Genomic DNA, 12382 nt, shown 5'->3' with positions numbered 1-12382 from the left:
TCTTTTATTAAGTCACTTAGTTACTGTACTACCTAGCCAACAGACTAGATCAGTAGGACCAGTTGGCTCATTTCAAGCTCAGTTAGCTTGAATGGTTTGATTAACGGTTCTACCAGTCAAGTTTTAAGATAGATAATTCAGCTTGCCTCCGAATCTAAGTTTAGGTTTTCTACATGCAAAAAATATTACATTTCAGTCATTTTCTGACACAGCTTCGTCTACAAATCTATGATAAAGACGGCAAAGAATGTTTTGTGAGTGTTCTGTGTGGAAGTGAGACACAATACATAATGCACAGTTTACAGTCGGTGTTTGACATTTAAGAAAGCAACAGGAGAGCAGAGAGGAAAAGTCGAGACAGACACAGCAAGTGGAGCAAGAGGAACAGGTGACATACTGTAACAAACCAAATGAATCCTCTTGAGAGCAGCAGAAAAGTAAGCAAGATTTAAAGCCCTTATTTTAGCTGCACCGTCTAAGGTGTTTTTGCTCTGCAGCAATATGTCCATTTTTGATGTCATGATTTTATAACCTCGGCATAAAATGCAACATTACAGTTCATACAAGCTATTTCACACTTAGTCTGTACTGCAGGCATCTTTCTGGTACACTCTATTTCGTTATTTGATAACCCCGCTGGCCCATGTGCTGGCTTCAGATGAACTCATCAGTGTCAACAACCAGAGCTCTTGGCATCAACCCATATTTTGTTAAATATTACCTTATCTTGCAACCACTATTTGATCTAGCACATTATGTCTAGTCAGGATGAACACATGTTATTTTGCTTGCTATTTTTCAGGGAGCATGCCTAGCTTGTTTTTCTTTTGGCCAGAAAACATTTGTGAAAACAAATCTCTACAAATTGTGGAAACTATTTATAACAATAAAGCACAACATATTTGATTACAGTAGTATTTCTTCCCTTCAGTATTGAGTAGAGGCATCTTTGGCAGCATTTACAGCCTTGGGGTTATGTAGATAGACCTGTAATAGCTTTGAATTTGTACACTGCAGTCCTCTACGTATTGTCTTGGACTTGGCCACATCAGGACAATCACATTTTAGTTTTGAAGCCATTTTTGTTTGGCCGTGGCTTAATGTTTGGGTTTTTTGCTGCTCAAGAATTAACTGGAGCTTTCCTCCAGGATGTCTTTGGGTTTTGTTCACTCATTTTAACCTTTACATTCATAAGCCTTCCCGGTCCTGCTGCAGAGAAGCATCCCCACAGCTTCATATTGCCACCACAATTGGACAGTGCATTTCTTTTAATGTGCTAATATTAATAACTTTAATACTGGTCTCATTGGGCCATGTTTCAGAGTCTACTGGAGAACAAGAGGCTCGATGTCATGTCTTTTTTTAACATCTATAAAACTGCCATTTGTGAATCACCATGCAGCAGTGGCGTATGTGCAGAGACACTGTATGTAAAGTGTCTTTGGAGCTCTTACAGAGCAGCCATATGCTTCTTGGTGGCCTCTGTCACTAGTGCCATCTTGTACAGATGCCGATTTACAGCAGTGCCATATTCTTTCAATTTATCATTGACCTTACTGTGCGCTGAGGGTCATTCAGTGCCCTGGAATTTTTCTAAATCACACTGTGGACGTATTTGAAATGTTCCATTGTCTTCATGATAACTAACAGCTTGTTACACCCTGATTACATATAGATGATCTCCAATAAACTTATATTGCAACTTCTGCCAGTGAAGCTTTAGGTGTCTCATTTTAAATATTCAGTGCAACCATTTATTTTGCGTTTGTACATAATTTCGAACAATTTGTAAAGATTTAAAAGTTTTAAATGTGAAAGTATTTTTTCTGTTGATCAATGTCAAAACTCCTGGTTACATCCACTATGTTTCAATGTTGTCAAAAAACAAAACTTGAAAGCATATTGGCAGTGTAGGCCTGGGTTTTCCAAGTTTCCTTGTTTTGGCCTTTGTGTTCCTGAATATATATTATGTATTTTTATCTCTTAACTTCTACCCAGGCTACCAATATTCTGACCAAATAAAGCTACTGTAGGCTCTTTCCCCTGGTCTAGGGCCCTATCTCAACATCATCCTGTTTTTGTGTCTGTCCAGTTCATTTCTGTTTCTACCAGCTTTATATTTAATGCATTAGCTCAACTTGTACGACAGCCCTAATAGCTACCAAACTATTGTAAAAGAGATTTTTGATCTCAATGGGACTTCATGGTAAAATAAAGTTAAAATAAATAAATATAAATAAAATTAAAACCCACAACATGGGGGTTAGGTGCCACAGGAAGATTGGTGCCCTGGGTCTTTACATCTTCCCTCAAAACCAGGTCATGACAGAAACAGTGTTGGTACTTCATCTGCATTTTGTGTGAAAATAAAGATGAGAACTGAGTATGGCCTCTGACCATCAATAGCTCACGACAGCCATCGTCATTTTTCTATGTATGTCATTTTATGTTTTTTAGTTCAGGTTAGCAAGTATCTGTGTTCTGAATTTTTTAAATGTTGTTAACACAACTTTCATCCGGCAGCAAAGACATTTTATGAGACTCAGAAAACATCAACACCATCAGAGAAAATGTGAAGGGTATAACAGTAGAGCAGTCCACCACTCCTAGTTTGCTTCCACTGTGCTTTTCTCTCCTTCCTTGCCTCTCCATGCATGGCAGTTAGTACCACAGTCATGAGTAGTGAGATGTTTTGACACAATACTGGGAACTTAGCCAAAGCATGTGTAACACAGGAAGAAAATCCAATGGGAGACCAATGTAATTAGTCCAATAAATGTTTTCACTTGGATGTATTCGAAACAAAGCCGGGGCTTATTACGGCGTGCATGGGTTTTATTGTGAGAGCTTGTAAGCGGATGATGTCTTCTGCACGGAGTCAAAGGCCACTGCTTTTCTGTGGCAATGAAACAATTTAACAGGAGCCCTTGCACTAACAAAACCTGGGTTCTGCTACTGTGGACGCAAAAAAGTTACTCTATTTCCTAACATGAGGATGTAATAAATGCACCAATGGAGTTTGTTTTAAGTTCTTTTTATCTTTTTCCACTAATCCTGATAAAAGATATAAATAGCAGATACCACTACACACTGGATTTAATGAAGTAAGATGCTTATGACTTTCATTAAAATGACGACATAGCACTGATGCTTGCTAGAAACATCTATGAAAACTAGGCAGTAAGGCTGTTTAAATAAGATTATAGAGCTTCTGAAACTGTTATATGTGTTTAATACAGTACAGAGAGTAGACTGCCATGCTCATTACCGGGACTAGTTAGGTCACATACATGCCCAGAACAACATTTTGTAACTTGTACTACCTCTAATCCGTGGACGCAGACAGCCCAGCTTTAATGGGCTGAGCCGCCAGTAAGGGCCCTGAAGGCTCCTGCGATAGATGTGGCTTTCCAGAGGGTGTCGGGGGCTAGAGGGGGCAGAAAGGGGGTCAGGCAAACTCACCGCTGGGTGTCGGTCAGCCCAAATTGCTGCCACATGAACTTGTGATAGAGGGATGGAGGTGTAGAAGATGGTTTCGAAGTAATCCGGATAGGTAGGAGCGCTAAGTAAAATGGTGAACAGAGAGTAAACATGGGTAAGTGAAGTGGGGTGACTGGGTGTACAATGTGGCATCGATAAGTGATATGAAAGGCCACTTGCATTGTGGTCGCCACGTGGTAAAGCCTACAAAGCATCCAGTCAAAGAGCTTCCATTGGCCTCTAATTTGCTATGACTGTGTCCTGCGTTAGTTAATTAAGCCACACGATAGCCAGTCAGACTCAACAGTTTCTTTTTTGTTTTGCTTCCTGGGAGGTGATATATTTAGCCGTCTCGTGTGGCCCTGCGCGGTGGTTGTTTTGAGGTGACAGAGCTGTCTGTTGCGGCCTGCCCGGTCGCAGCCTGTCACGCCTGTAAAAATGTTTGTCAAGTGAAGAACCCAGAAAACTGTGGTCTTGTGCCAAAAAAGGGTCTTCACTCACTCTCAGTGCGTAATGACAGGTTGCACTCAGTAAACAAACTTCTTTTTTATCAAGCATTACAGCAGAGAGTAAACATGTGTGGGGGAAGGAGCTTATTTGTGCAGTACCCATCTTTCTTTCTAGATCTCATTAAATGTATCTAGACTACAATTAGCATGGAATCTTAATTTGCCTGGAAAGTTAATTAATCCATATAACTTTCAAGGCAGGCTCGTAAAGACCTACACTCATATGGCTGTAATACGTTATTGGAGGCATTTGCAATGGAAATGCTTAGTCTTCCAGCCACCCAGGAGTATTTAGTAAGCAAAATGGCCTTTTCAACACCGCATCTTGTCCCCTTTTCAAATTCTTAACACCCACCACTTATTCCAAGCAGGCGGTCAAAATGAGGCACACTGGAAATCACTCCTGTTTTATCCATGTCGCTTTACACCCAGCTTTTATAACGTAACGTGGCAAGCATTACACGATGAGGGACTAATGATATATTTTCTCAGCTGGAACGTGAGAATTGTACCGCGGACCCAAAACAGTGTAGAGTCTCAGTAAATTAGTGCGTGCCGTTAAGTGAAAAGTGAACAGCTTGCCAGAGCTGTGCTGGCTTGGGACTCATAGGGAACCCGCTATACCACACAGTGGGAGGGAGAGCCACAGGAGATATTGAACCTATGGGGAAAGGAAGCCCACTGTCAGCGAGAAGTCAGCGAGAGTCTCAGAAAACCCAGACTTCACCCTCTGACAGCTCGGAAATATCCATTTTAATAAGGGGGAAAAGTGGATTTGGCCAGACATCTTCGTTCCTCCCATGGAAACTCATCTGTCCTGGTGTGAGGCGACACCCTCAGTGACTTTTAACTAAAGGGTTGAGCATAGCAGACTTCTGCAGACCAGTGGGCCCCACAGAATGTATCCGCAATTTCGTGCTCTGGTTTCTTTGAAAATTCACTTCAGATCCACTTTGTATGAGCTCTTCTGACTACTACAAGTTGTCTAAGTAAGTCAGCTGGTTTAATTGTCTTTTATGTTTTTCTCACGTTTACATCTTTTTTTTACCTTTTTTTACCATTATTCAAGAAGGTTCCAAATGTCAAAGGTCACCACTTCAACAGCTGATCTCATGTCAACAACAGTCTGTTATGTCAAAGTCTACATGCTGATTCACTTGGATAAGACCATCAGCCAACTGCCAACAATGTCAAACATTTTTTAGCAGGCAGTGGAGAGTGACAGGAAATATGTGGAGAATGGGTTTTGGGGGGTGATACTTGCAACAAAGTATGTCAGCCGCATTGAACCCAGGAATCCATTGCAAGACCACCAGGCCACCCCATAATTCAGATGATACCATTGTGCAGCTGCAGAGCCCATGTAGTTTGTTGGAAATGACAACCCACACATCTTCAGTGTGCTGCAGTTGACTGTATCAAACAATACGCTTTGTAAACTCTTCCTCGCAGTCTTGCACAACAGAGGCCTCTCCCTCCATGCATCATCTGGTTAAAAGGGCAAACACAAAGTGTTTACAGAAATAGAACTAGTAATTACATGTACTATTTCTTGAAATACATTCAATAGAGCAATATATTTGTTACAAATAATGGCTTCTTTGATGGCCGCTTAACCTGTTTCTTCCAAAGATTCATTCAATTAGGAACTCCAAAAATGTTCACAGAGGCTTGAACTCTACATTGGTTAACTTAAATTTAAATGCTTAAGAGAGCCACATTACCTTTTTATGATTTTGATTATAATGGGGTCTTATTTAAAACACATGGATGTAGTAATATTCAGCAGCTGCGCAGCTCTGCCTCTCGGGCATTCTTTGTTCAGCTAGGAGGAAGGGGGGGGAGGGAAAAGGAAAAGAAAAACTTCCACATGCTAACATTTACACAGTGATTTCTTTTAATTGCACTCTACTTTTTAATTTGCCCTGGACTAATGCGTTTAAAAGTAGGACTGGAGGTATTTTATTGAAGTCGTGCCTAGTGCCGGACCAAGTTTTCCTGATTACTGTGGCCTCGTAGCCTGGCTCTTTCCTACCTGACAACCTGCGTTATTCCTTTCATTCTCTATGTCAAACATGCCACACAGCATTTGGACTTGGAGAGGCGAAGGGAACACACTGGGTGAGCTTCCTCCAGGTCCCCTCTTCAAAGGATTACGAGAAATTACCGTTCCTTGTACAGGGTGAGCGGAAAAGTCGAAAAGAATCATGTTTAAAAGTGGGGTTGAACTGGAAACGCAGATGGCCTAATAGATATATGTTGCTTTTTAAAGGGAAAGAGAAGAATGTTAAGCAGATCCTAATCTAAGCAGCCAGAGGGCAGGCGTAATATTTAGTTAAACACTTCCAGTCATAATAAAGCATCTGTCAAACCAGTGAAAATACACCCAGAGTTGATGAGCTAAAAATGTTTGGACATGGTGACATCTGATATTTCAGAGGGAGGACACATCTCATTAAAACACGTATCAAAGCTGCCACCTGCCATTTGATCCAAACATCTCCCAATTTAATGTCCTAATAGATCAACCTGTGACTTTTTCTTCACTGATGAAAAACACACTTGCCCTGATGAGAAAAGCAACAGTGAATTTTCCCTCCTGATATTTATGATTAGAGCAGCCAGTTACTTTGACTTTATATCTCTTCTGTCTGACAGCAGCCACCGCCAGGGTGTGAGGAGAGCCTGGCAGAGCCCAGATCAGCAGTAAAACAAGCCTGTGTCTGGACTGCGTGACAGCTCTGTCCTCCAGTGTTATGTACCTTCATAAAGACACAACCAGAGGAGACCAAATGGAATCACATCTGCAAGGTTAATTGCAGAAAATAGATGAAAAATGACTGTTTAGCTGAGAATTAGGTCTGACCCTTTCGTGACCCTGAAGCTTAAGTTTGACTTTTCCCAATCTTAGCTGCTATAAAAAAACTCAGTTTTATGATTGCAGTTTCCCAAAGACTAAAGACACTCCATCTTCTTGCACTGCTGTGAGTGTGTTTTGTGTGTCTAAGGCTGAAACCAATATTTCAGTTTGCAGATATACTCTTTTTATTATGTTTAGATTCTATATTAGTACGTTTTTTGTCTTTCTGTTTTGTTTAACAGCTTCAGAGGTGGCAGTCTGTAAAACCTGCGATTAAAACTGACCTCAGCCTGCCAAAAAGTAATTATCCTTAATATTTTTTTTCCTGTTATTAAATGTCCATTTCTATTGCCAGTTTCTACAACAGTGATTCAGCCCTTACCAATTTTGTATTTGCTGTTCTACCTAGTGGCGTTCTACGCTGATAGGGCTCTCCTGAGAAATGTGTTATATGTTTCAAGTTTATGGGTAAGAAGAACTGGGTAAGCAGTTATTCTCATCATGGCTGAATGCAGCACCTCACCCAGAAACTCAACGGTAAAATCAAGAAAAAAATAGATCAGTGCTTGTCTGTAGCTCACTGAGGACAGTGACGTCATGTCCTCGGGAACCTAGAGGGAATTACACATTTTGTGTATTTCATGGGAAGATTCCAGTATTTAGATTTGATATTTTTAAATTTGACTACTTTCAGTCCAACAAATATAAATAAATAAACGAGACCTGCAAGCAGGTATACCAGGCTCCAAGCAGCTGACACATTTCGGAGCCAGAGGCACACCATTCCGGTGCGACCGGGAAGCTGAGAGCATGACTGAATAGGGCTTATTTTTTGGTTTGTGTGTGTGTGATGAGGGCTGAGACTCCCTCGTGCAGTGCACATTGTCACAATCTGTTCCAGCCTTGATCCACAAGGGCCGAGGATTCTGTGTCGCCGCCAAAACTCTTGTCACTAAATCATATTTCATCTTACTTTTAAACTTTATATTACACGTTCCATATTGAGAAAAGAAGGAAGCCCACATTTTTTAATTGAAAGCTTTTTCTCTGCGGCCATTAAGTGGGTTTCCATCCACCTGTTTTATGCACATTTTCAATTTACGTATAAAAAACCACAGTTCGAAAGAAATTTTAAATATCGCAGGTTTTTACGCTTGGTAAAGTTGGTGTATCAATAAAAGTAAAAAGCGACAAAGGGCAATGGAAACAGACTTAGCGAATTACTCAAGATGTACATGAAGTATGTGACGTACACCGTAGAGACAAAAAACAGCAGCAGATGAAAACATCGGCTCTGTGTGGAGCGATGAGGAGACGTAACCTTCCTCAAAAGAATACTTGAAACAAACAGAAATATTTCCATCATGTTTTCTACGTGGTTTTTGTTCATTTGGGGTTTGACTGGTGCCCTCTTCTTCTGCGATGGTTTAATGGCACCCAACTGGAGAATTGGAGCCACCAGCTGTGTATCTCAATGGGCTCAGCTCCTAACATATGCAGTAGCATTTCCTTTTTCTGATTTTCTGGATATTCGTTTAAAGTTTGCATTAAATTTGGATGAAAACTTGGCTCATATTACTGTTTCAATTGTTCTTTCTCTTAATCCTTGTATTTTTTTATATAAAATGTTCATACTTGCCCTTAATATCAGTTAGCAGCAGCCTCAGCACAATAATATTGGTACAGTATCAGCCCCCAAACACCAGTGTGTCTACTGTTAGCCTGTTTATGCTGCGTCTTGAACCCTCTGTATTTGTTGACATCCTTCATTATGCCTCCATAATATAAGCAGATCTGAAGGGTGCTAAACATTCAGATTAGCTCAGAGAGGATGCTGTTTTTCGGATGAATCGACTGCTCAGAATAAACAGGAACGCTTCATTAGAGGGGTAAATGGAAAAGTGAGTGTTTATGATCCCAATTACCACCTTTGCTTTAGTGCTTACTTTAATCATAGCCATATCCTTTTTTCTCACTCAACACTACAAAGCCTCCCACTGCAATACCACACACATGCACACGGTCACACACAAATAAAACTGAGCTAGACTTAAGCAGTTCATTTGTTTCCAACTGCCGTGCAATGTGGAAAGGAAAACAACTTTATTACACTTTTACAGATATTGTCATTGCCATTTTTGATTAAATAGATATAAGTTATGAAATAAGTGTGTTTGCTGACTGTAAATAATCTTTATCTTGTTTCATCAAGTAGAATGCGACTCTTTAGATCCTCGTGCAATATTCTTCAGAAACGGTAATAGTTTCGAAGGGCTTTCCTTTTTAGGCCCACTCTACGTAGACTGGCTCACACAGTCAAATAACCTGTGGCACAAAACCTTTCACCATGATGATCATCATTATAGTTAATCACCATTCATTTCCAGTTTCACAAGAGCCCACAAGATCAAACATGGAGTATTTTGAGCATTTTCCTATGGCATGGTCTTGAAAAACAGTTTGGAGTAATTGAAACAATATGCAGCATATCAACACACAGTTACTGAACCATCACCACAGTTTGCAGATATCATGATAATGATGTGAGCTTGTTTTCTCGTTGTTGCTGCCACAATAACTGGCACTGCAGCTCGGTCAGTTATTTGATACTCCAGCAACACCATCTTGTGGACGTAACAGGTAAACTCGCTCACCAGCAACTAGAAATCAAGCAGGGTCAGTCCCAGTACAGTGGGACCTGTGGTAAACAACAGTGTTTCCCTTAAACCCTCAGAAATAAATCAACAAGCAACTGCAGTCTTCACTGAAACATTGGCTGCAACCTGATTCTGAGGTTGCATCAAACCTGACATGAAGATGTTTGCGGCAGGGAACTAAAAAACACTTGCCTGGGCACAACAAGAACAGGGCTGCCCCAGTCACTTGAAACCTCTACAATATGTTACCCAAAGACATTCCCCTTTATTCTGGCCAAGGTTTGATTTGTGGTCTTTGTCTCGCAGACCGCATTTCCTGGATTTGATACATCCTTAGTTTTTAGCATGTTTCTTGTTTCACAGCGTCTTCCTTTTCATGTTGTGCACGCCAGCGATGAGGGCTGGACTGCTGTATGGTGAGATGCGACAGTTCAAACACACTGTGGTTCATTAAAGACATCCTGTTGGCTTCGAGAGGGAAAAAGATCCCAAACCAGCCTACTGTTGCTCCGGTCTGCCCTCTAAACCCACACTGGCCAGACCACATCAGCGCTGAAGCTGGAAATCACAGGACGACCGTGGTCAACCATACACACAATACCATTTCCATTTGTCATTTTTTTCCTGCACAGTGTTCAATAGCTGGTACAGTATCGAGTGTTGCTCCTGGTAAGCTGTGCAGATGGCGCTCTGTGATGTTTAATGTCACGTTTGTAGTGGCAGGACTGTCACAGAAGAATCGAGCACTGATGAATTAAACCCTAACTTTACAGTACTTCACACAATGCTGAATTTTTATTTAATGACACAGATTGTGTTCAAAGTGACTGTAATAAGAGGGAACAACCGCTGGCTGTAACTAATGGCATTCAGACAGAGGAAACGTGCATTTCAGGCATTAGAGAGAGAGTTTTGGTTTCAATAAGTCATGTTGTAATGAGCTGACGGAGTCACCACCTCAGTTGACTCATAGGAAGAAAGTTGATAGTTGAGGTTGGATCCGAACTTGCTGGGTTCAGGGAGGAAACACAAAGAAAGAAAGAGAATCCTGAATGATCAACAGCATCTACTGCCCTCATTGTGGACAGTTAACTTGAGGTCTAATTAGGGAACAGCGGTCACAGTTGTTGAGAAAACAAAGATAAATTCATTTCATGTCCTTATTTTGTATACTGTAACTCTCTACATGAACTGCTCCAAAGTCATACTATTTCAACATATGACACATGACATTGGTACTTTATACAGTCAAGTCTCTAAGTAGCAGTACAGTGATCAAACCCATTGGAAATGAAACAACGACTAAGAGAGTAACTGCCAACTTTCAGCCTAAATTTCACGTTGTCAAATTACTAATATGGAGAATTAGAGCCCTTTTTTTTTTACATATCCCCCCAATTTTAGTGGATCATTAGTAATTTTGATAAACAATTGAAATCATCTTATTTAAAGCTTTTTTTTTGCCATGTTTTTTATTTTGCATGGCCTTGTAAAGGTGATATGACGTGATAGTGAGCTGCTGTAGCAAAAGAGTTTCCCCTCGGAAAGTATTTCTGATTCTGATGACAAATATGTTAGCAAACAGTTGCCTACAGTATTATACAGTCTGTCTGTCTGTTTGTTTGTTTGAATCAACATTAACATTCATTTGGAGCTGTGTTTCCAATATTCACTCCCCTTTTAGCTCTATTTTGCTCTCAACTCCTGAGGGAAATATCTGGCTCTTCAGCAGCTAAATGCTCCACAGATCACAGTGTTCAGCAGGACAGGTAACGTACAGTGAGTTCATCAGAGCTTTTTGCTGAAAACAGCTGCTGCTGCTGGAACCTGTGCTACTGAATGCGGTGAGAGTGAACCAAAACATTTAAGTTGCGGCCGTAGAAAACCAAAACAATGAGCTGAAACTCTCCATACGGCTCAGGGGAAATGCAGAGTCAGGTGATGATTCTCTGTCAGAATGTCACTACCAGCGACCGCTTTCACCTCAGTCATGTGGCCAACTGTTAATATGAAAATATTGATTAGTGCAGCTTTAATATTTTATTGCAAATTCTTTGCAATCAATAACTGAGTGAAGTCTGTGAACCACAGGCATTAGCAGACACTTCCCTGGTGACGCTCTGCCAGTGTTGTAGTGCAGCAGTCTTTACTTTTTGCTTGTTCTGGGGGCTTTTCACAATCTGTCATTCCTTCAGCAAGTGAAACACAAGTTCAGTGGGGTGACTGGCTTGGCCAGTCAAGATCATTCCACATTTTGGCCTAAAAAACTCTTTGGTTGCCTTGTATCATTCCTACACTTTTTAATATGGATGTGAACACATTCAAATTCAGCACGTTAACCTCATTGTTATTCGTTCATTTCAAATCCAAAGTCTAAGAGAATCAGTGCACAAAAGCATCTTAAAACCCATTTGTTTTCTTTGTGGATTACATAGTTATTTCTGCTTGTTTTATATATTTTCGTCTCTATATCTTCTATCTCCCCTTTTTCTCTTTTCTAAAATAGAGTGTGCTTGCTTAGGTAGAGAGGTCAAACAATGCCACTGTCCAAACACTTACAGACTGCACTGTTTAAAGCTGTTCTGTGTGGCATTTTAACATCAGTAAATCAGTAGTCATTTCTAACAATTGCTTTTGAATTTCAAGTTGATGACCTCACATCTACACTTGTTTAACAGAGCACTAACAATACATGACCTGTAAATGCTGTGTGAGTAAATACTAGAAGCACTATAGGCAGGGGCGCAGCTAAACAACTTGAATGAATTCATGTTCATGCATGCATGTGTGTGTGTGTGTGTGTGTGTGTTGCAATACAGTAGCTGTGTACCCAAGGCTCTCATCCAAACAGCTGGTACCCATCTGTTTCTTCTTCT

This window comes from Siniperca chuatsi, linkage group LG9 (assembly GCF_020085105.1).
Source record: "Siniperca chuatsi isolate FFG_IHB_CAS linkage group LG9, ASM2008510v1, whole genome shotgun sequence".
Taxonomy (NCBI): domain Eukaryota; kingdom Metazoa; phylum Chordata; class Actinopteri; order Centrarchiformes; family Sinipercidae; genus Siniperca; species Siniperca chuatsi.
The sequence above is the reverse complement of the archived record's forward strand: the minus strand, read 5'-3'. Positions refer to the sequence as shown.